This window comes from Pteronotus mesoamericanus, unplaced genomic scaffold (genome assembly GCF_021234165.1).
Source record: "Pteronotus mesoamericanus isolate MK-2021 breed Mesoamerican mustached bat unplaced genomic scaffold, CSHL_Meso_final contig_169, whole genome shotgun sequence".
Lineage (NCBI taxonomy): Eukaryota > Metazoa > Chordata > Mammalia > Chiroptera > Mormoopidae > Pteronotus > Pteronotus mesoamericanus.
In genome coordinates, this window is record NW_026555068.1 from 12358960 (window position 1) to 12381533 (window position 22574).

Here is a 22574-nt window from a genome sequence, read left to right on the forward strand (position 1 = left end):
CGCTCATTTTTGATGAATGAGTGTATTAAAGGCACACCTGGAAAGCTAATGAATATGCTATTGAGATCTTCCCCTGAGGCTGCCCCTAAAATTCCCACCTTTAGAAAACAGATAAGGGCAGCTGAGCGACAACAGGAAGCACCAAGAGAGCAAGCAGGTGGCTCTGAGTAGCACAGCCCTTGCACAGTGTCCTGGCCCCCAGCCCTTGGCACTGAGGCAGCCTGGACAGACCTGCGCAGGAGGGTGGGTGGGGCAACTGAGGCTCTGCTACTAGGGACCCAAACCTGCTGGCTGACGGACAAAGCCCTAGTGTGAGGCGCGATGTCCACCGCGGGAGTGGCTGCCCCAGAGATTCCAGGGTGTCCGCGTGACGGCCAAGCCGCGGGGAATTGAACACCTGCTGGGGCTGTCGCAGGGAGTGTGAAAATGACTTTTTAAACATTGGCCCAATAAGCATGGCCTACCTTGCGAAGGCTACCGCCCAGGCACACCTGACTTCTCCTGGGCGAGCCTGGACGTTCGCTCCGATGAATGGCCACCACTTTGCAGAGCAGGGCCCGCTCCCAAGTCCAGTCTGCCCCTTCTTCCTTTTCCCCCAAGTGCAAACTTGGGGCCCCGCCTCGAGGATCAAGTTGTACACGATTTTAAGAAACTCGCTGTAAATGGGCTGGCTGTGTAGTCCCACCTCCCCTCACACCCATGAGGAACAGCCGGCGCCCATCCCCCTGCCCGGGCACCCTGCGAGGGGGCTGCAGACCCCCGCCCCTGCTGCTCTCTCTGGAAGACACGACTGTGCGTGGAGTTTTTCATCCGCTCTGACACAGACTCGCTTTTGGAAGGCTGCACACCAGACCTCAAGTGCTGGCAGGCGTTCCTGGCAGGTGACGCGTCCATGGGTGTGGAGACATCAACTACGTATGCCGACACCCTGACTGTTTCCGTCATGGATCTCAGCCAGCACCTGACCAAAAGGCAGGGGAGCATCACTCAAACCTTCCTTGCCTCAAACCCACTGAAGATTAAGGTCTCATGCGGTACCAGCTGGATCCTTTAACAAGCCAGCCATAAAGACATCCAGGTACAACATAGAGCTTCTCCCAACTCTAATGAAGAAAAACTGAGGTCCTCCCGAGGGTCCCCATACTCCTGGGCCCATGAAGACAGATGACAGAAGGTGGGGACAGAGGTCACTTCCAGCATCTATGGTGATGAAGACAGGCTTCCCAGAGTAGCACCAAGGGAACCTCTGTAACAGTACCTCCTGCAGGAAGAGTTCTAAAAGCCTCCTCTCTACCTCATGGGGGACCCCAAACAGAGCTTTGACCCTGACCCCAAGTCTCAGCAGCAAAACTCTGCACAGACAGAACAGCAAGGGGTCTGCCCATTGAGTTCCCTTCATCCTGCCCGTTACTGAAAATGAGAGCTTAGGTCAACATATTATGGCCCTGAGAGACCACCATACCTGGACAAAAATGAAAAATTTGGGGGGAAGCAGAAGAAGCAAACACAAGCAATCCTTAAAAATCTGAGTATTTGCTATTCCCCAATGCAAGCTGTCCCAGTAAGTTTCTGTAGGTCCATTTGAGGAAAGATTTAGAGAATGACTTTTGATTAAATGTAACACGACATTGCAGGGTCCTTCCTCAGAGGGTCACAGCCTCTCTCTCCTTCCATCAACGGGTCTGGTGTCTGAGAACAGGCCTACGTCTGAAAACCAAGCAACGGAGCATGACTTTTGTTGGAACAATTGCCCTTAGCTTTCTGCCTACCTATCCTTGGTTTATTTTGATTGTATAAATTCCATCCTTGTCGGCTGCCTCTCTGTCTTGCCTCTAGGAATACTGTGTCCCATTCAGCATCTCCATAGGTGTCTGCAGACAGAGACCCCTGGCTGCCACTAATTTTGTCACTTACTGTGATACATGTTTGTATCTGCCTTCTGTAGGTTAAACCGTTGCCTGGACTCTCATAGTTCAGATTTTGACCATTCCCATTGCTATCAGGAACCCAGTTCTATAACAGCACCTCCAGCTATTAGCTTGGTGTACAGAGTTCCTGAGCTTCCCAGGGACCCTGGCACCCCTCCTACCAACACGTGTCATCATTGCTTGGGAACACTGAGTGTCTTCTGGCCTCGCCTGCAGAATACTGGCAGGTGTTGCGTTTTGTGGCCTTAAGCGGTATGTATACATCACACTCCTGACTCTCTGAACCTTTTGACCCCTTCCTCCACCATCTGCCAGCAAATCTTAACTTTCATTATCATTAAGCAACTCAACATCAGCATTCTACCTTCTTCTAATTTCCATGAGGACTTCAGATGGCAGGATAGGAAAATAAAAGCAAGTCCTTTGGGAGATAAGTTGATGGAATGGGTAGATACAAGTAAAACAAACTTCCTACGAGAATTTAGTTTTTGTTTCAATATGTATCGCTTATCTCTGTGTCTACAATTTAAGGAAATGCAAATTTGATTTAATACATAAACAAATTGGTAAAGAATCTTGAGATCCTCAGAGAGCAAGAATATAGCCTTCTTGGAGAATTTACCAAATGCATTCTTTTTATTGAAAAATCATGTCATTATTTATTGATGTCACAAAAATAACCTGGTGGAGATCCATCTTCTGTATAGAGAATAATTACCTTCCAATGATCAGTGACTTTATAAATATGCAGCTAACTAAAACTTTGTTACAGAAAATGGGAAAAAATGTTGAATACCACCTCCCGCCCTGCAAAAATCAATAAAACAAATACTTGTTTTTATCCTGAAGTACAACTGGACTAGTTTACTTCCTTGTTTCTATTGGCCCCACTGCTGAGAGAGGACCTGATTCCGCCCTCGTGATTGGCCTGCTCCCTTCTGGTATTTGGTCAGATGTTGCTGGGTGACTTTCATTTTTAATCTTCATGGGCTACAAGTCTACAATGTACACAAAGTAGTTCTATCACCACCTCTAGCCTGAACAGGGAATATCCAAAATTATCAACATTTTGGCCTGTTTTAACCAAGAGGAAAAACAGACTCTCACAAAAATGTGCTATTAGGCCTGTAAATCAGATTAGAAAATTCAGTGATTGTAAGCTTTTCCTGAACAGAAAAGTTAGCTAATGCAAGTTAGGTTGAGAGGAACTTTGGGCTAAAAGGGCTACATCCTCTGTGACCAGATCTGAACATTTTTAGGTGCATGTATCCCTTTTTTAGAGCAAATTGCATAGAAAAATAGGCCATTAAAGTTACTTTCCCCATCAAAAAAAAAAAAAAAAAGGTAGAATCATTTGTGTTAGTATCCACCTAGCTTGTAGGGTAAAAAAAAGAAGTTGACAAAAGTATGTGTTCTGTTTTGCTGACCTTTTCACCCGACAGAACCCAGCTGTCTGCTGGGAACCGAAAGACACCCTTGTCTCACAAGATGGAATCTGGAGCCACGTTGGCTTGACGTGGGCAGGGCGTACTGGGGAGGAGGACCAGGCTCTGGAAAAGCGCTGGGGATTTCCTCCCAGGTTCTCCATGTGGGTTAAGAAAAGGAACTAGTAAGAGATGAAGGGAACACTTTGGGGGTGGGGACAGGATTTGACATAGAATGAAGTAGGATTTTAAACATTACCACACTTTGGATTCAGCAGAACTAGGAACCTCAGGAAGGCAAAGGAGGATGTTTCAAAAGAATGTTGTTTCCCAAATTACTTTTCTCTCCTTTTAAGCGTCAAGAAAATGGCATTCCTATTTCTGGCCAGGTTCAAGTACATTCTATTTAGGGTTAGTGGCAACACTCAAATGGCTTCAGGGCTTGCAATGACTAGAATTCTGTTTCCTCAGTAGCACTGCAATAAAATACCTGCCCCCTAAGGTAGTAATTTTCAGCGATCCAGGACCCTGCCATCTAGCCTGCTCTGTGCAGGGACTGTAGCTATATCTTATCCTTCTTATACCACTCTCATAAACACAAGATAATGTGGGGTCTTTTGACTGCTAGAAACGTAGCCTCTTCATCTCCTGTGCTGAGGCATCCCAACGGGCCTTTGGAGAAGACTCCGTTAGTAACTGTGACCCTCAGCTCCATATGCATCCTGATGACATTCAGATTTATCTTTTCCCTCCCTTAAGACATTAGTGGAGAAGATGAAAAATGAACAGTCCTTGCCAAATACACAGTCCTTAGAGTTCTCAGAAAATAAATGTTGTGTTTCCAAAATAAGAGCTACCTCTGACAAAAGAAGAGAACTCAATGCTTCCCTCCAGTTCCTCTCACCTTCACTCTGCGAACACTCCATTCCAATCATTTTGTCTTTTGGTATTTGCGTGTGTGCCCATAAATGAAAGGTATTATTAAAAGGACTGATTTGACATCACCAAAGGGCAGCTAGCCGCATGCCAGAAAGGGAGGTTGACTCCCAGGTCTAACACAACTGCTGGAGTAATCTTAAGGAAGGAAAGAAAAAAACAATTATGTATAATTGGGAGTGATTTGAGCTGCAGGTAATGAAAAACCCAAGTAAAAGAAACCACAACAAGGAGTGTTGTAACGTGTTCTCGAATTAGCTCACTGCAAGCACAAGATCAAGAGTTCAACTGTGTTAGGGGTGGGGACTCTGAAATCTCCTTGGCCTTTCACTCAGTTTCAGGGTATCTCCAAATACCACGTCCATATTCAAAACAGGAAGAAGAAAGTCATTACCAATAGATTCATAAACTTTCCCAGAAAGTTCTTGTTGGTCAAAACTGTAATAGCCGATCCTAGCTGCATGTGAGTATTTCACTTTTCTGGACATTGTAATGGAAGGTGATAGAAGAGAAGATGGTGAGGAATGACCGTTTGACCAACCAGTCAAGAATCTGCCACATCAATTATGTTTTCCTCACCAGCTCAGCCATGTGAAGAATGCCCTAGAGTTTATCTTTCAGGATACTTTTGAGAGTAGAAGAAAACGGGAGCTAACTAGGACCGTCCTGAGAAAACTGGAATATATGGTCACTGAAGTCATAGAAAAAGTATTCTGAGAACTTAGCCCCTCTTCCTTGAACAGTCTGACCAGGGAACTGAAAGTCTGCTTCTCTGGTGAGTAGTCTCTCAGGCTGGATCCAGGGTCTTCCAATGTCAGTTTCTGTTCATGCTCCCCCTGGACTTCAACTATGGAGAAGGCTAGACCCCTTTTCTGTGGAAGCCTTTGTTAAGATCATTTGGCAAATAATGTTTGGAGACCCTTCCTCCTCTTCCTCCTGTGCAGTTGAAGCCTTCCTAGAGCACATGCCCCTGGCTCTCTCCTGCCTGCCAACCTATGACAATGATGATGACATTGCTCCATGAGGCAAAGAGATTTGAAGAAATTAGATATTTTTTGTCTACTTACAGAGGGTGGGGGTTGTGTCCTTCCAACTGACTTATTTCATAATGGGTTTCCCCATGAAGATAAAAAAAGTTTACCCATAGTATAAATTGAAACCTCTCAGAGCATTTGATTCTTCTATCCTGACTTTACACCTTTATTTATTCATAAAGACAACAAAATAATCTGGGAGCAAAAATTTGTGCCTGCCACCATGATTACAAAGTGGTATAAGATTATTTCTAATCTTCTAGCTAGAAATAGCTTCTGATGCCAAAGTATGTCACTAGAATACTGATAAATGTCTGACTACACTACCTTGAATTCTAGCTATTTTTATATGACTTATCTTTCCATCTTAAAACTTTTTCTTCTAACATCTATCTTTGAAACTTTCTACTATAAATAAAATGCAATATTGTTTTTAATTTTTTGAATATTTACTTGTTAGGGAAAAAAACAAACATCACAGAAATAAGGGTAAAAAGTGAAAGTTCTCAGTAATCATAAGCCCCTTGCTCACCTTTACCAACTCTCAGAAAAACTTCACTGTTAACATTTTGTGTGTGTAGTGTGTATATATAAAATATTATATAAAATATTTTATATATAATATTTTATATATAGTGTGTATATATTATGTATATAAATGAGACACACATATATATTTTATTTTATGCATTATTCACATACATATGTGTAGAAGTGGACAAAAGTAGGTTTACAGTTGTTTGTATAGAAAAAGACACACAAGTTACAAATAATAATGGCTTTATTAACCCTGTTTCATGCACTCACAACTATAAACCTACTTTTGCCCACCCTGTATATATAATTAGTGAGCATACATGTAACTTAATTTTTCACCTAAGAGTCTATTAGTGTCTTCTACTCCATTCTCTTTAATGACTGTATTGTGTGCCATTATCTCTAATAGTGTGAGAAATATTTAAGACATGGAGACCAATTTGGATGGTGGCAGTTCTTTTGGATAGAAAAAAATAGGAAATTTTTATGTAGCTATATTGGAAAAAGTTCACAAAACTACATTTTACTATGGAGCAAATTATACAAATAGGCTACAGTATTTTCACATAAAATATTATGATGAAATAAGAGTTCTGCAAAAATATTTTTATTTTCAGAGTGAGGGTAGAGATAACTTTGAATGAATGTCATACTCCATGGTTTGGGGAGTTCTAAAAATAAATTTAATTGACTTTTAATAGGCTGGATGTTACTTCAAGGATCTTATATTCGTTAAAAACAAAAAAACAAAAGAACAAAAAATGACCATTTCTGGCCCTGGCCAGGTGGCTTAGTTGGTTGGAGCATCATCCCATTCACCTAAAGTTTGCCAGTTTGATACCAGGCAGGGCACGTACAGGAGGCAGCCCATTAATGTGTGTGTCTCTCTCCGCTCCCCCAACCTGCTACTCTCTCTAAAATAAGGAAATAAAGCAAAATCATTTTTTAATATATGACCATTTCTGTAGTCTAGACACAATCATCTGCATCAAAATGTCATTCTTTTAAATAGAATGTTAACATTCTCCACATATTTTGTCTTTTTTTCTAATGAATACACTGTCGTGTTAGTATTTTCTCATAATGTGTTATTTAAGATCATTCTTTCTTGCCAACATCGTAAATTTAACCAGCATGAGCTAGATAATGACCCTCAGTTAATCTTCCTTTCCCTCCAAGTCTTAACTACCCATCCAGGTATTTATAGTTCATCCACAGGCTTTAAGACCTCTTAGAATTTAGAGAAATTTTTCCTTCACTGCACTGTGATTATTTACCTACCTAGTCTAATCATTTACCTTTTCCTAGTAATACTTTTATCGCACAAAATCACATTTTCTGTAATTTTGCAGTTCTTTTCCTCTAATCCCCCAAAGCATAAACTGTATGCATCTGAAATTTATGTATTTATTTGAGGCTAATTCTGCTTCTCTCGCTGGGAAACGGTCTTTCTCCTATGTTTATGATGCCGTATTCTCTAGTCATGGAACACTTCACATGATATTGACTTAAAAATTACACAGTAGAATTTTATGAAAAGCTGAAACATAAAATTCTCAAAGAAGTCTACTTAGCTACTTAATATCTCTTTTAACTTTTCAATAATGTGCTTTCAGGAGGGAAAAAAAATCCCTTTACCTTTGTCATACAATCTCCAACAATTGAAAGTGTGATGCAAACACAAAAGCTTAAGGACCCGTGTGCTGGAACCTATACTCAAGCTCTAGGGCAGTGATTTTCAACCCTGTTCACCTCATGGCACACGCAAACCAATCACTAAAATTCTGCAGCACACCAAAGAATATATGATATTTTTTGGTGAGCTGACAAAAAAAATTTGGTATAATTTTGAATTTTTCGTACCAGACTGCTATTGCTGTGTGGGCTACTGTCATTTTTTTTTTTAACTTGACAATTTAAAGGAAAAGAAGTCAGTGCTCCTGACTTCATAATAGTCAGGTATTGCATGTTTTAAAAATCCTTGTGGCACACCAGTTGAAAAATTGCTGCTCTAGAGCAACAATTCTCAAAGTGTGGCCCACAGTGCCCTTGGCTCCCCAGGAAGCTTTGGAGGACGCTGCGGCCTCTTGGGATAAATTCATGTTTTTACATCTTTTTCTGTCTTTGATGGACGAGTGGTCACCCCATCCTACTGCCCACCCCACCATCCACTGCCCTGCCACATGTTGACTCAAAATCAGTCACCTTAATCTACTTTGAATTCTATTACTTTTATCTTTGTGTAGACATAAGCTCATCGTTAGCATTCCTCTCTCCATCATAGTTAAGAGGAGGAAAATAAAGAAACGCAGGGAATCTCAACTCACTAAAGCTAGAAGAATAAAGCCCAGCACTTGGATACAGCTCCTCTCTTTCACGGCTGCTGATCTACCCTCTTCTCCCTCCCTCTCTCCTATCTTCTTACAAAGAAGCTGACTCCCACCGGATGACCAGCAAACACGTAAGTCCACTAATAAATCAATATTGGCCAAAAAAGTAAAGTATTAGTTAGCAAGATTTAGTTTCCCTTCTTCAGAAAAAGACAATCTTATTGTATCTAAATTGTTTTTCAAGAGCATTAGAGGTACGTTGACTGGCAGCACAGAGAAAGCTACAGTCAAATCAAAACTCTTCAGCCCTGGCTGGTGTGGCTCAGTGGATTGAGTACTGGCCCATGAACCAGAGGGTTGCCAGTTCAATTCCTGGTTGGGGTACATGTCTGAGTTGTGGGCTGCATCCCCCCTACTGAGGAGCCCACAAGGGGCAACCACACATTGATGTTTCTCTCGCTCTCTTTCTCCCTCCCTTCTGGTCTATAATTGACAACCCTCACCACGATGGTTGGGGGTGAGGGGAATGGATCCACAATGACCTTTACAAGTCTCCTTCCTTTTCATTCACTCCTTCCTTGAAATGTAACATTGTTTCAATGTGATACTAAGGCTTACCAAGGAAAAGCAGAAAAAAATAAAAATAAAGGTCTTTTGAGGACTTCAAAATGATACCAAAGCTTTCCAATTGCACTTCAGAGTAACACATTAGCCCTGCTGTGATAACAAGTATCTCTCCAGATTCTCACACTTTGTTCTCTCACCACAACAGAAACCACTCTGTCAAGTGTAAATCCACTCTTCGCAGATTGTCTGGGCGCAGGGCACCTCTTCCCCAGACATGTGCCTAGCCCAGTGCCTGGCATGTAGTGCATATTATACATATGTGTAGCATGGAAGAATTCAATGTATCTGATTTACCCTGGATCTTACTGAAACATCGAAGCTGCAAATGAGATATATTTATTAAAAAAGATTCCTGGTTTCAGCACCAAAAAAGATAAATAAATAAAGTTAAATTAAATTAAAAAGAGAAGGAAGAATACTAAAGAAGTTTTTTTGTTTGTATAAAGTGGGTCTTGAAACAGACATAAAATTATAAATTTTAATTAAAAAATAAATTGCTTTAATATGTTAGAGCTCAGCATTGTTTCTTGAGCAGGCTACATTTTGGTGCAAATTTTATTTTCTCAGCTAGGACTTCGACTTCTCTAAAGCAAAAGATGTTTCAATGCACGTAAAAACCATCAATGTCCCACATTTTCTAGGCTGTCCAAAATTCAAATAATCACATTATTTACCATAAAGTCAATATACTTAATATACAATGAAGTGTTACTTAATTTTCATCTTTCTTGGACCTTTAATTGAAAAATCGAACAAAATTATCCTTCAGACTCTGCATGTATCACTTTATCCCCTTTTCTCTTCCAGAATAACTAATACAGAGACCTGCATGAAACAGAAGCTCTTCGTATTTACTGATTATATAATCAATTAACCAATTAGTAGATGAATTTGTTATAAAATGACTTCCCTGAAAACTCATTCCTGTCAAGGAAAACACAGAAATTCAAATTCATTGCTTTTAAAATGTCATTAAGAAAGCTAATGCTGTAAAATGGCTCTGAACTAAGAATTTGAAAGAAAGCATTTCTTCATGGGCCAACCTACCTACCTGCCAAAAAAATTAATAAAAAAATTAAAAACCTCAACACTTACTTTCTACACATAATAAAACTTAATTCCCTACAGGCCCAAAGCGAAAGGAAGTAAAATAAAACTTTGGCCTAAAGACTCTTACTATTGTTTACAAACTTATAATGGGAAGGAAGAAAGGGAGGAAGGGAGAGAGAAGGAGGGAGAGAGGGGGCAAGAATATGGTAGAAGGGAGAAGAATATGGTAGACTTTGCTCTAAAATGGTATTTAACATTCTTCCATGCAATAAGTACCATATTTCCACCAAAATACCCTTATAAACACAAAAAGAAATGATAAAACTTTCTAATATCATATGCTGAGGCTGCCAATCAATCTATTGCCAACTACGGGAGGAATTTTTACTGTCTAGGAAGCCGACGGGTGTTAGAGTTGACCCTGCATCTTCCTGGTCTCCCTTCCTAGTCAGAGGAAGCCACTATAGAGCTGAAATGGTAGCCATTGGTTACACATGCTATTTAAATGCAAAGTTACTAAAATTAAATCAAGTTTAAAATCAAGTTCCTTAAACTCAATAGCCATAGTGACTAGTGGCTACCATGGTGCACAGTACAAATACAGAACATTTCCATCATCACTTAAGGTTCCATTGCCCTGGATACTTTTAATCCGGGATCTACATGGGCTCTGCCTTTTTAACCTGATCACTCCTTTCTGTCCATTCTCTCCGGAATCTTTTTCTCGGATCTCATTCTTGGTCTCCACTGATTCCCTTGAACTGGACACATCAGATCTTCCCCTGCTCCTTGATTGGCCCCTGTTTAGGAAATCAACCCTATTTCCCTGTGTTCTGTTTGTGCCCTGCCTGTTCCCACACAGAGTTCTGGGGATCTCTGCCACCAGTGTCTACCAATTGCCTCCTGAGTGGAGGAAGGGTAGGCGGTAATTCATAGAGGACTCAGACTAAATGTCTACCCATAGTAAGATGTATGCATCTGCCCTTATAACAATGCTATATTACTTATACTATTGTGTCTTCCATATCTTGTTGGAAGTCCTTTCTCAACAGAAAATAAAACTGTTAAAAATTTGAAATTAAAGACAAATATATTCATGATTGTGAGACAGAGAAAAAATGTATACATGTAAGCATGAGAAAATACCACAAAGAAAAAATAGTCTTGACTATGTGAAAATAAAAAACATACATATTTCAAAAAATAAAATATAAATGTTTAAACTAAAAGATCACTACGGGCTGGAAAAAATAATTATAATACACCTATCAGTCAATGGAATGTTACTGTAAATATAATTCAAAGATAAAAGCAGTACTACCTTAATATTTAAAGGGACTAAAGAGTAAGAGGAAATTTATTCAACCTCATCCTGAATCAAGGAAGTATACATTTTAAAATACTACTTTTTGTGTACCAGATCACCTTTAAAAATAATAATTACATTTCTGTATGAGTGTGGTGGGGTGAGCTTGTTCATAAATCGTGCCTGATAGACATGCACTGTACAACGTTTCTGGAAAGCAGTTTGGAAATTCATATTAAGAACCTTAAAATGTTTATACACTTTGATAATTCACTTCCACCTCTAGGACTCTTTTCTAAGGAAATGATCTCTAATACTGGCAAAGATTAAATCTCAGAGGTGTTCGATGCAAATAAGAGAAAGAAAAGAAACATTTCTAATAAAACAAAAGAATAATTAACAGAATGAATACATCCATAAATAAAATACTGTGCTTCACATCTATTAAAAATTTAAAAAGAAAGGAGAAATTTCTCACCATACAATATAAGTAAAAAACAAACAGGATATAAACAAACAGGATACATTGAGAATATGTATACATTTTTAAAATAATGGTTATCTCCAGAAATGAGTTTTGCAGTTGATTTGATTTTAAAAGTTTTATACTGCTCATATTTTCTACAATGTGTCTATATTGCTTTTAAAATCAGAAAAAATGTAAATACTTTTTATCTGATGTAAAACTAAAATTATGGATTCAGCATCCAAATGGCTGCAGCCTGTGACTGAGTCCATGTGAAATTCATTACCCAAAAGTGACAGCTAATTTTTCATCAAGACCACTTGTGAATAAGCTTTCATGACTTCTTCCATTGTGTTCCACACAATTTAATACTTGATTATATGCTGTTTGGAGTGTTCTGTGGGGTTCTTTACTATTAATGTGTATGTTTTAGCATTACTGAATTCAGTAAACATTTATGAAGCATCCGTTCTGTTCCAGGCTGGGTTATGCTACTATGTTACTTTGTTTTTTATGTAACCATCACAATAATTTTAAAATATTCTTAATATTAGCCAATGTTTAAAGATGTTAAAGGGAAAAGTGACTTACTCAAAGTCAGAGCGGCAGAACTGAAATTTAATCATAGGTCTCCTATTTCCAGCACCATATGGCAGTTCCACTAAATAGAATGTGTTACTTCTTTCACTTTTTCTCCTCACTTAGGTGACCAGAACAGTTCTCTAGGTTATTTAACTTCCTAACGGAGCTTACCATATGAAGGAGTAGTGCCACAATCAACTACTTTTAAATCTGTGTATTAACACTGAGCGGTGCTTATCAAATTCTAGATCTGTGCTGGTTTGTTTCTACCCCTATTCAGAGGTTTGTCTTGTGTTGGATGTGTGGCAGATGCAAATGCAAGTTTGACAGGACAGATGAAAGCAAACAGCACAATACTGCGCAGTGCAGGCATGAAGCAACTTTATTAGGAAAACTTAAAAGCAGGAGGTGTGTAAGACAAGGCAAGGCACGCAGTCCTTAAAGTTGTTGGGATAATGGAGAGTATGTCGGGGGAGGCCAGGACATGTCGTGGGTTGTGCTCCAGGGGGGTTCCCTGCCACCCAAAAACTCCGCCATCTTGTATAAGACAAGCAAGAAAACAGCCTTGCAAATGGAGAAATAAACTGAGCTTGCGTGCTGGCCATTCCTGGGAGTTGTATGCCTGTGCTTACGTCACCTGGGGGCCTTGAGAGAAGAGAATATGTGCAGCCCCAGCCAGGCAGAGGGAGGCGCCGAGGCCACGGGTCCTGCCTAGAGCTTTGCCAGGTCTCACCTTACCCCGCACCTAGGACCACCTATAGCAGCGATTTTCAACCTTTTCCATCTCGTGGCTCACAGAAACTAATTACTTAAATTCTACAGTGCACCAAAAAAAAATTTTTTTGCCAATCTGACAAAAAAAAAAAAAAACCAGGTATAATTTTGAATCATTCATACCAGACGGCTATTATTGTGTTGACTGTTGTTGGTTTTTTATTTGACCATCTAAGGGAAAAGAGGTCAGTGCCCCTGACTCCATAGGTATTGCATGTTTTAAAATTCTTGTGGCACACCAGCTGAAAATCACTGTCCTAGGGGATACTTTTCTCACTGCAGAAGACATAAGCTTTCATGTTTTAGGTGACATAAAATAATTCACTTAATTTTCCTGCTCTTCCACTGGAACACGAGCAGGCTATACCAGCTGAAAGCCCTGTACACACACACCCCCAGCCTGGATTGATTGGGTGCCCCTCTAATGGTCGCCTTCCCCTCCCTGATGCTCTTAGCACAGCTGCAAGAGTAGCTGTGTATTTTTCCGACTCTTCTCTCAAGAATCCAAGTCTTCTCTCAATGCACTGTAATTTTTCACCAGTATCTCCCCAGCACCCAACAGAGGCAAATAACAGAGAATCTATCAATATTTAATGATTAAAAATGAACATGTATATGAATGGATCCCTTCCAGCTCTTATATTCATACTTCAATCAAATACTCTGGTGAAACAGTTTCTGGTGGCTGTAAGCAACCATGAAGACAGTCTAATAAATAGTGCTTGGGCAACTGCGCTCCTAACCCTAGTTACCTGTCCATACTTTCCCTGCTCCTCAGAGTTCTCCCCAACCAAAAGCTCATCCAGTCCCAGAGTCCAGACAGTCTGAACTTAAATGTGGCGGTCTCTATTCTGTTCGTCTATGGCACAAGTCCACCCACTTTGTACGCTAAATCTTTATACTAATATGTCTGCAGCCCCAATGAAGATCACTGGGCTCCTCAATGGTCTCAGGTTACCACTTTCCTGCTCTCTTAGGCCCATTCCCCAGACAAACTTCTACAGAGGTACGTGATTCCTTCTTGCTCTTACGGGTCTTCTCCTGTTTCAAACCCTGCCCCCTCCCTCTACTACCAGCCCTCGGCAGGCTGAAAAGTCTCCCGCCTGGCTCAGACATCCGGCTCGCACTGTCCACGTCCTCCCACCTGTTGGAATGCAGCTACCCTCTCTTAGAAATTTCAAGTCACTGCTGTTTCCGGAACCGTTTCTGGGCTTGGGCTATGCCTTTAAGAAGCTAACAGGCCTGAGGTGCTGGTCCATATTTTCTGCCTCTAGGACGCCCCAGGACCCTCTTAGGCCAGCCCAACTCGGAGCTCCTATGGCCACATCCAGACAAGCTGCCAGGCTTCCTTTGGCTGCCCAAAACCGAGCATGGTTTTAGAAATCTACTGACAGTTTTCATGTCTATCCTCATTTTTAATTCAATTTCAAACAGTATTATAAAGTGAATGAATATTGCTTTAACACAATGAAAATATCCATTTATGTTTATACTTGAGACATTTCAGAACTCAGTTTTATTATTTTGCAGTAAAATATTCTCTTAAATGGTTCAAGTTGCTCAAATTTTTGAATTTGATTAGCACTCTGCAGCAAAAACTTCTACAATGAAAGGAAAGTTTTCACAAATGTGACAGACACTTTACTTTCAACAAATCAGCTTCTGGCCAGATCTTAATTCTGCAGTGACTTCAGCTCCTTTACAGCAAATTAGTTGCTAGGTGTAATAGAAACAAACTTTCTGCTATTATTTCTGTAGTGAAGAAAAATATTTTGCAGTTCTGCACTTCCACATGTGGTTTCTTTCTGAGTAATCAATTTTTCCTTCCCCTAAAGCTCTTTGGCTACTAAAGCTTGTCCATGAAGCTAATTTATCACAAGTAGCGTAACCAACCATCCCAGTTTGCCCAGGACCAAGGGGTTTCAGAGGACATAGGACTTTCAGTTCTAAAACCAGGGCAGTCCCAGGTGAACCAGGATGGTTAGTCACCGAAGTCTACAGGGCATGGGAGCATAGGAACAAAGAGAACAGTCCACTGTGATGTGCAGAAGGAAGACATAGGACAGCCGCTACCAGGAAGGTACAGTAGGAAGAGTAGAAATTCCATTAGCAGGAAGAAGAGAGATTTCAGAGCAAGCGAGCGTATATAACCTGATGATTAAATCCAAGTTGTCCTCTGAGACGATACTAGGGTCTTTCAAGGACCTGACCACTCCAACATTAGCGCCTGCGCTCTGAGGCCTCTAAGAATGCAGAAGCTCCAAAGAGGTCAGAGGAGATAAAGTTCAAGAAATGCTCCATTTGATTTATTAGGAGGAGACCACTTCTCAGCATGACTCTGGGCCAGCGTGGGACACCTGCATTAGAACAGAAATGGCAACTTGATGTGCATAGGTGAGACCTGGAGACCATACCCTCATGTTGAGGCAGTGAGTTTAAGGCCTACGTCAGTGGCTGGAGAGTGGACTTGGGTGGGACTGTGGTTCTATCCTAACAAGAACCAAGGTGGGCTCTTATCAGCAGCTGGGCAGACAAGGTTTGTCTCTAATCATGTAGATAGTACAGACCTCAGGTAACATAGCGAAGTTCTCTTCATTAAGGGGTGCAATAAAGATAAACACCAAGACCCAGAGACCAGAGGTAAACCAGATAGCTACAAGATGCCACAGAGAAAGACCATGCTGTACCAAGGAAGCCTAGAGACTGCAAGGCTTCTCTACACACCAGATGCCAACGTGCCATGAAAGGAAGATAAGGGGAAATTTTTTTGGAGAAAAGAAACAAACAGCCCTAAGAAGAAATTTGATTACTAAATTAGCTTGAAATGGACTAAAGGCCTTTAGGAATAAGTTTATATTTTTTTTTTCTATCAGCAGCAAAAATAAAGGTTCCAGTTGCCTTTTCCCACTATCCTCACTTGTAGACAAATAAAGGGCATTACTTATTGTGCACATCTGAGTTGTAATGTAAAAAATTAAATGCTGTCATAGTTCCATGTCATTTAGTTCTCTTTACCTCCTTTAGTATGTACTGTTCTTTACATTAGAACCACACATATCCTTCTCTTCAAAAGAGATTTCTATTTCACAATCCTGAATTATTGAGGTTGGAAAGATGTTGCCATAAAAATAGGGACACAAGACCGTGAGTATCAGAGTGGCCATGAAATTGGAAGTCTTCTCCCTTCAGAAGGAATCTCAGCCTCTTCCTTGTAAATACCATGCTTAATTCAGAGCCATATTTTTATCCTACTCTTTCTCTGCTAAAACTGAAACATATATCTCCTAAAGGATCTTTTCATGATTTCCCTTTTACTCTGTGCCTTTGTTTTACATATTTGAGATACAGTGCTTCATAGACAGATTATAATTTTGGAAATCTCAAACATTTTAGTAAATTTTAGAGGAAGAAGTTTTTCAATAGGTGAGCCTACACAGGAACTTACCAACTTGGCTTACACTTGGGCCAAAATGTACGACTGCCTTGGCAGGAAACTAGAATTTTCTTTTGACTAGGAATGGACTGACATTTCCTTTCTAGGAAGTACGCTGACAATGGTACTCTGTTCTGAGTCAGGCCTGTGCAGGTGTGACTTGGCCAGATTTGGGAGTTATAACGAGATATTGTTATAATTGGAGTCATTTCATTCAGATTGTACAGAATGAGTTTCTAATCTACTCAAGCAATAAAAATGGAAAAAACCTGTAAAAACTATTATTTTCAAGAGGTACTGATTCCTATGAAAAATATTATATTTTTGAAGCTCTGAAGTTATCACACCGTTAATTTTCTTCATCCTGTTCTTTGTTTAGCCATGCCTTGAGGCTTGCATTTCTCCTCAATGAGACCTAATTTTATGCTCTGCCAGTTCCTCCAGAAATTTGCTTCCAACAGAGCCAGGTTGTACACATGCATTTCAGGTCATGCTACCTACTTTCCTTGACGAAGCATCAGCTTTTACTCTAACACAGGTTTCTTCCCCTGCAGCATTTACCCTTGGGAAGTATATCGTCAAACAATCTTGGTGAGAGCATGATAAATTGTACAGTGAGTGAAACACCTTCACCAAGACGAGAGCGCCTGGAGAGAATGTGACGGCATTAGCAGAGAGCTAGCGATTCTGACTCTGGGAGGTCTTAGATGAAACTCTACAGGTCAGGGGTCAGAAAACTACTGCCCATGGGCTAAACTGGGCCTGCTGCCTGTTTTTGTGGGTAAAGTTTTGTTGAAACACAGTCACTATCATTTGTGTTCATTCTCACATTGCCTACGGCTGTTTTTGCACAATAATGGCAGTGCCGAATAGTTGTTACAGTGACCGTAGGCCCTTGAAAGTCAAAACTATTTACTATATGGCCTTTATGGATAAAGTCCACCAACCCCTGGTCTAGAATCTGGACAGTGGACACATCTCACAGTGTTATTGCCCTTCCCTCCTGAGGTCACTAATCAACTAAGATCCTTCTTCCCAATGAAACTGATAGGACCTCAGAATCTTTCCCAATATAAGCAGATACCAGTATTCTCCCCAAGTTGCCACCCTGGGCTTAGAATAAAAAACTTTTAGGGTCATAAGGGGCAAGAGAAAGAAAATCCCATTCCTCTGAAACTATATAACCTGGCGATTAAATCCAAGTTTTAATCATCAGTCCTCTGAGTATCCATTTTTCCAGATTTCTATAAAGTTAGGTGTACTATCTGATTTTCTGAACCAGATCTGAGCTGCTAGAAACCACAAGGGGTCATTTGTTCTCACCTTGGCCTTCAAGATTTCCCTAGAACTTGGTGACCATACATCAATAACTGACCATTTCTACAAATTACTAAGAATTTTTTTTAATCATTAGGGAAGGAACAAAAAGTCACCTGAGACTGTCTAATGAGCCTCTCCATTTAATTTATTTCTTCTTCTTTTTTAAACCTCAAATCAATTTCATTTTTCTCTGTCATTGGAGAAAGGTCATCAGCCTTGGTTCTTTCCCTCTTAATCAATTGCCTTCCCACAAAGTTTTATTTTGTTTTTTAAGAATCAGACTTACAAGAAACTTGTCACACCTGCAACAACTGCAGTTAATGCCAAGGAAAGAAAATATAATTGCATTTTTAACACCCCCCTACCCCCCGGCTTTCCGTAAGCATATGTCCAGAAAGCTACAGGGGAGCAATAATTTGTAGCCAGGTCTTAAATGACGATTATTCAGCGGCTACTTTTCTCTAACTAAATGAGAAAGCACTTAACAAAAGCTCTTTACAGTGCCATGGAATACCCATGATACATAAAGAATTATTTATCCTCCACTTAAGTACTACATAATGAGATAGTATTAATAAATGAATTGGAAACAACAAAACTCAAATCTCTTTCCTACCAATGTTGCGATCCCCATCTCAACAGCTCACAAAGAAAAAAACAATTTCACTTCAGATAGCCCCAAGATGTAAATCAAAGGTTTTATGGCTTTGTTGCTGGGTTCTCTAATGAGGCACTTTGCTGGTATCAGATTATAAGCATCTGAATCAGTAAGCATTGAAGGGGATTTAGGATCCTCATGGCTCCCAGAATGACTGAATGGTGAACTGATGGGTGGGGAACAGATGATAAGTCATCAAACTTTTTTCACAAAATAATGTTAGCCATGGTTATTAACACATGTTTTTTATTTCTTTTATTCTTTGTGCCTTTATTCTTTATTCAACGCTTCAAACTTAAAGATTAAGAATGCAAGATGTACTATTAATTTGCAGTAGATAGCACCAGAAAATGGTTAATGATCAGGGACCTTGAGACTTTGAGACTTTGATATGTTTCTACTAATAACAGTATGGAAACTATGATTTGCTTTTTGGAAGTTCCAATGTAACTCTTTCTAAGGCATCTACTATAGACATGGTCACCGAAAAGCCACTCTTACATAAATTGGGATCTCAACTTGAAGATGTTTTTTCATTTTCCTTAAGAGGAATAGACAAGAAATCCTCCACACCCATACAAAGCACCTCTCCTCTTAAATAGCCATTTATCAAATAACCCAAACACAAAGCACCCCACACCTAAAATCCTGCCATGATTACAAGACAATGGTGTCCTAAGGAGGGCAAAGACTCAAGCACCATTAATATGGGAAATCAAACAGGGATATGAAAGCTTGGATAACTCAAGTCAAAGAGTGGACTTGAATAGTTCAGCATGAAGGTTAAATGACTTGTTGAAGGTCACAGAAGAGGCTACAAAGCGGGAACTATATTAGAATATTTTAGGCATTTGCCTATACTCTCTGGCATTTGCTACAAAGCATTCATTCTGTCTCTGGCTTCTGGTAACCAATGACCACAGAAGCCGCCAGCATTGAAGATAAATTCTACACGATAACAACTGATTGTTCCATGTTTGGCAAGAGAAAATATACTGTTCCAGCGCTTCCAGACCTCCCTAAAACATCAGGCAAGAAGATGGCCTCATTATTTCCGTGGTTTCTTTCTAGAACTGTATTCTGAACTACAAACTCTTTAATTTTTAGAAAAGTAGGTTTTTGTGTTCAATCAGTTTGTTAAAATCCATAGTGCTTCATCCAGTATGTGCTATCCATTTTCCAGTCTTTCCTTACATTCTGAATCACCTTTGCTCTATTATGAACAGAGGTAATGACGGGTGATATTCCAAAGTCTGTGTTGGCCCAATGCGCTGTAAGGAGACATGACCTGAGGAAATGAGAGAGTGAAACTCATGGTAGAAAAGGAAATTGAAACAGACATTGAAAATTCTCCTACATCATCAAATTTTCTATTTGATTATTCCCTTTGCCTGCTCTTATTTCTCTCTTCTTAATAATAATCAAATGAATGAGAACATGCCAGAAAACCATCTACTTCTACAGCCATATTTCTTTGCAAAACTCTTCAAGAGCGTCACCCACCCTTGCTAGTTCGCTGTCTCCAATTCCTCTCCTCCCGCAGGTCTTCAACCCACTTTCTTTGGGCTTTCATCACCCATCACGTCAGTAAAACCACCCTTGTTTATGAAGGTCACCGGAAACGTCCTTCACTGCCAAATCCGGAGGCCAATGCTCAATCTTCGTTGTACTTGATTTCTCAGCAGCTTGTAATAAATTGAGTCCCTCCTCCACCTTGGTATGCTTCCTGCCCTTGGCTACCAGATCCCCACGGCCCTTGTGTTCTCCCCTGCCTCCTTGGCTCCTCAGCGTACATCTCTTTTGCTAGTTGCCTTTCGTCACCCTGATCTCCTAATCCTTGGGCATCCCAGGCACTCTGTCACCTCTTTTCCAGCCTTAATCACCTCTTTGGCCCTCTCAGTCAGACTCGCAACTTGGAATGCAATCAACGTATGTCATCTCTCACACGTATATCTCCAGCCCACACCTCCCTCTTTAACTCCTTATAAAATTGTAATAGATAGCACGAGTTTAAGATACCCAAAAGCAGAGGAAGCTTGGATGCATCAAGGCCACTTGGCTCCACTGACAAGTGGGTGGGGAAAGCCAGGTTTGTTATGGAGAAGATTTCAGTATCAACATTCTTACTCCTTGTAGCCCTGTCCTACACTCTGACCAAAGATACCACAGTCAAACCCAGAGCTAAGAAGGACACAAAGGTCTCTCTATCCAACTGCACCAGACCCTCTCCAGAGGTTGGGGTGATCAACTCATCTGGACTCAGACATATGAAGAAGCTTTCTACAAATCCAAGACAAGCAACAAACCCTTGATGATTATTCATCACTTGGACGAATGCCCACACAGTCAGGCTTCAAAGAGAGAGTTTGCCGAAAACAAAGAAATTCAGAAATTGGCAGAGCAGTATGCCCTCCTCAATCTTGTTTATGAAACAACAGACAAGCACCTCTCTCTTGACAGCCAGTACGTCCCCAGGATTATGATTGTTGAACCATCCCTGACAGTCAGAGCTGACTTCACTGGGAGATATTCAAATTGCCTCTATGCTTATGAACCTTTTGATGTAGCTCTGCTTCTCAGCAACATGAAGAAAGCGCTCAGGTTGCTGAAGATTGAATTGTAGAGAAAAAACAAAATTCGCATGCTATTCCCTCTGGTTGAGACATGAGACCTGGAACGAGAGGGGATTTTAGGAGACGCTGGAGAAGGCAGGAGCATGGGTGGGCATGCTCAATGGATTACAGTTTAACGTTACAACAGCTATTTTTAAAAAAATTGGTTTCACCAAAGGGGAAGAGCTGAGGGAGGGAAGGTGGGAGGGGGCAAGGGAAAGAGGTGGGGGGAAGGCAGAGACAAATGTATTTAAAAAGTAAATAAATTAATTAAAAAAAAAAAAGAAAAGAAAGAAAGAAAAAAAAATTGGTTTCAAGTATACGTGTATGAAAACAATATTGTAAACTACCATAGTGTGCCATACTTTTTTTAAAGAATAAATCCTTTGGGAGGTGTTAAAAAATAAAATAAAATATCCAAAAGCAAACTCTTGATCCTTCCCCATCCCCCAAGCCTGCTCCGCAGGCAGACGTCCCCATTTCTGTCCACGCCAACATTCTGCACTGCTCGGACCCAGCACCTGGAAGTCATGCTTGGACTTCTGTCTTTCTCTTAAACTTGTCAGGAAGCACTGTCCAGTTTTATTCCTTCCACTGTTAACCCCTGGACCCCACCAGTAACATCTCTTCTTGGTGACACAGCATCCTAACTTGTCTCTCTTCTTGCTTACTTGCTTCCTAGCAGTCTAATCTCACCATAGGCATCCATTTAACTTAGAGTAAAAGCTCATGTTATATAAATGGCCTACAAAATTCTAATAGTCTGCCTTCCCCAAACCCCTGACCCTCCCTCTATTCTCTGCCATTCACTCTCAAAATTCATCTCCTATCACCTTCCCCTGTGCTCACTCCACTTCAGCCACTCTGGGCTCTTTGCTGTCCCTCATGTACACAAAGCATGCTCCTGCCCCAGGGCCTTTGCACTGACTATTCCTTCTATCTAGAATGCAACTTCCAGGTAATGGCCTGGCATACTCCCTTGCCCCCTTTAATTTCTGTTCAGATGTCCCCTTTCTATGGACACTGTAATCTTATTCAAGATTGCAACCACCTCCTGTCAACAATCCGGTATCTCTTATCCTGCGCTATTCCTTTTCTCTATATTACATGTCAATTTCCAACATTCCATTTAATTCATTTTTTCATTATGTTTATTGTTTATTGCCAGTCTTCCCTCCATTGGAATGCAGGCTCTTGAAGGCAAGTGTTTTTGTCAGTTTTGTTTATTCATGTATCATAAGCATCTAGAGAAGATTTGGCATGAAATTGGTCCTCAGTAAATGTGTTGAAAACTGAATGAATGATGAATCAGAAAAGGAGCCAGAATACAGAATTTGTGAATGGAAGAAATTACATGATATAAAACAAAAAGAAAATCTAGCCTGTGTCCAATGCTATCAATCATGCATTACAATGTTTTTCTCCTTTCTCAAACTTCTCCATGACCTCATTGCACTTTCCCCTTGAAAATAACTAACCTTTAGCAATATTCCTCCTGAGCATGCAGGTGACAACATACAACTTTATTCTCTGGGACTAATGAATCTCTCTGGGAGG

At 40.5% G+C, this 22574-nt stretch overlaps 2 pseudogenes; both read left to right on the top strand.

Annotated features, from left to right (window-relative positions):
* Nucleotides 1-321: 321 nt before the first annotated feature.
* On the top strand, nucleotides 322-1585 carry LOC129064659 (ERBB receptor feedback inhibitor 1-like; annotated as a pseudogene).
* Nucleotides 1586-20501: 18916 nt separating this feature from the next.
* Nucleotides 20502-21028, top strand: LOC129064684 (anterior gradient protein 2 homolog; annotated as a pseudogene).
* Nucleotides 21029-22574: the final 1546 nt, after the last annotated feature.